Raw genomic sequence first — 3,476 nt, forward strand, 5'->3', positions numbered from 1 at the left:
CTTTTTTACATTATGTTTAAATAGAATCTGTTAGAACTAAAATATTTACATTATTTTATTAAAGGTCCTCTCTGGCGACCCTTTAAAATAAAATAACTATTATTGGAACTCACTATTATACTTGGTATATGATATAAAAAAATATTCATATTAAGTAAATAAAATACTATTACTAAAATAGGGGCAAGTCCTTTTTTTTACATTATGTTTAAATAGAATCTATTAGGGCTAAAATATTGACATTATTTTATAAAAGTTACTCTCTGGTGACACTCAGAACTAAAACAAGTATCATAGATGAAACAAATATTTAAAACTTTTTTTTAAATCATTTTTTCTTTTTCTGGACATTTTGATAAAATAGACTGGCCCACTGAGCGCTTTAGATATTTCGTTATAATTTAAATATGTATTATAAAATGTTTATGAAGAAATTATTTTATTTTGTTGTGATAGTGATTATACTTTATACTTTCAGGATTTACAGCAATGTTCAATGCCTGGAGACGAACTGGACTCATCGAATAATGCTCAGCATGATAGTGAGCACACATCTGAAGTATCACAAGTGATAACGCAAGAATCACAAAGTTTTATTAAACACTCAACATCTGCTTCTTGTACACCTAAATTATTAAAAAGACGTCTGTCTTACAAATGTTACCACCAAAAGGACAATATTAGGATTGTGCAACGTGCAACGTGCATGTGCGTAGGCAATTTACAAAATTGAAAATACATGAAAATTCATTTCACAATTCTCAAATCATTAAAATCGCTATTTTCACCCGTTTTTCATTGTTATATGTTTTGTTTTTTTCCTCTACAAACAATTTAACTATCTAAAATTTAATTTTCTCATCAAAAACAATTCACACGCGTTGAAAAAAAGAAAAGGAGGAGCAGAAAAAGAACATGATAAAAAATAAAAATTACTTCTCAAGTCTGCTTAAAATTGCACAAAGATTATCTTGTTATTTCATATACCTAGCCGGTGAATAGTTAACATTTTTTTATTTTATAAATGTACCGAAAATTCTATTTAAAATATTATTACATTAATCATACCAGCCACTAATCAGTAGGTAGGTATGGTTTTAGAAATTATTATCTTAAATATATTTGTATTTAAAATAGGTAAAATCAAAAAGCTTACCGCAGAATTGCATGGCGAATATGAGGAAAATGATATGGAATTACCATAGACCTATTAAGAAATGGACTGCGTGTTCCCCATAGTACCCATAGGTTTGACGATTGAACCCTGAGTGAGAGAGACAGACTATAACCCCTTATCAACAAAATGTATTAAATTTAGGTATTGCTTTTATTTTAAAAAACTGAATACTAATACAAAATAATATGTTGGTGAACACAATTAAATGTTGACATCTTTTTTTTTAAAAAAAAAACTAATGATTTCACATGATTTCAACACAGCACATATTGAAACAAGTGAAAGTAATACTCTGCAAAAACAACCTCATACAATTCTTCATTACTAACAGGCATAAACTTATATAATGATTGGACATCACTAATTTTTGCTAATCCTAACTTATTATTTTTTAATGCTCTGACAATTGTTTGATTTTATATACTTTCCAAAGTAATTTTATTTGAATTATCCACGGGAAATATGTGAACAGATTCATAATCAGAAAATCCATGAGATAAGTTTTAAATTGTACAATAAATTGATTACTTTTTTCAAACAACAATTCAACAACCTTTAAAAATAGAATTTTAGAGAACAATTCATTTTTTTAAAATTTTTAAAATCATTTTGATTATTAAGTTGTAGAATATTAAAAGGATATATTTTAGGGTGCCACTTATTTTCTTAAGTTAAATTTTTTACTAGTGCGCCCCCTAATTTTGTTTTTACATATATTTGAAATACAAATCCGTAGTTTAAGCTTAATTGAACAAATTTAACATGTGGCGACTAAAGCCGAAAGTTGAGTAAGAATAAGTATTTCAGTTTTAATAAAACTAATATTATAGTTATTATTATAAAATATAAATGATAGCGATATCTATCTGATTATCATTATTACGCAACATCGTGTACCTATTATTATAATAGAACTATTATTATAGTTATTATTATAAATGATAGCGATAACTATCTGATTATCATTATAACGCAACATCGTGTACTTATTGAATATTATTAATAATCTTTTATCGTACTTGGGAATATTCCGTTGTCCTATATCCATTTATTTACATTGCAGTTATCGAACCAAATAATAAAACATAGTGTTAGTGTGATTTGTTGTGCAGTAACGGTACGTCGGTACCTATATATTTAATTAACACCTCAGTTATTGCTCAGATATTTAAAATGTCATCGCGTAAAAAGTTATTTATTATTGGGTACCTATATGAATCATCAAATAACAGGCTCAAAATTGCCTTCTAGAGGTGACTGTCTAAAAGTCTTGTTTCATACTATGAGAATAGCTAAACTAAATTTAAACGATAGTGCTACTCTAGTAATTGAGGAATGTATAGTGTTTTGGAAAAAAGCTAGGATTCCGACACAAGTAACTCATAGGTGCAAGCTAAGTTAATTAAACTTTACGAGGAGTGGAAAGGTATTTAAAAAAAAAAAAATAAAACCAATCAAACATTTAAACAAAAAGAACAATTATTCAGTGATTCTATGAATGACCTTTTTGATATTGCTCATCAAGATGCGCCCACTATGATACGTATACAAGAGGATAAGTTATTTTTACTGAAAAAAAGAGAAAAAGGACGTCCAGGTTCGATGCTTGGCGTAGACATAACATTAACAAATATTGAAAAACGAAAGCAAATTAGGAAAGAAAATGACACAAAAAGAAAAGAAATAAATTTGAAAAATATTTGAAAAATATTATTACACAGCAGGTATTTTTATTTTTTTCAAATTTAACTATTTAAGTTTAAAATTATTTTTTCTTACATAAAGTTATCTTGTTAAGGTATTTAATTTAAATATTTCTTTTAGCTACGGATGAATCATTTTTAGGTATCAATAGTCTTATAAGCTATTATAAGTTGTATTTGTTATGCTTTTTTAATAATTACCCGGCTAAAAAGTAAACTATACATTCAAACACTGAAGAATCTATATTACTGTAACTGTGTTCAGTGAATACATCATCAAAAGTCCAGCAGTCTTCTTCAATAATATTATTTAGCTTTTGTTTGAGTTTAAAAATCTTTTCATTTCTTTCTACTACATTACTCTCATTATTAACAATATTTTTTAAATCACTTAAAGTGATTATTGGAACATTTTCTAAAGTAAAAAAAGTGAGTTGAACAAAAATTAGGTAGTTTAAAATAAAACAATTTAAATCTAATATAAATTTGTATACATTTATTAATTATTATATATCAAATTGAACAATTATTATTTATAAAATATTTTATACCTTCGGTCAGTGGCGGTTATACATGCTGTTTAAGGGGGGGGCGAA

This window comes from Acyrthosiphon pisum, chromosome X (genome assembly GCF_005508785.2).
Source record: "Acyrthosiphon pisum isolate AL4f chromosome X, pea_aphid_22Mar2018_4r6ur, whole genome shotgun sequence".
NCBI lineage: Eukaryota > Metazoa > Arthropoda > Insecta > Hemiptera > Aphididae > Acyrthosiphon > Acyrthosiphon pisum.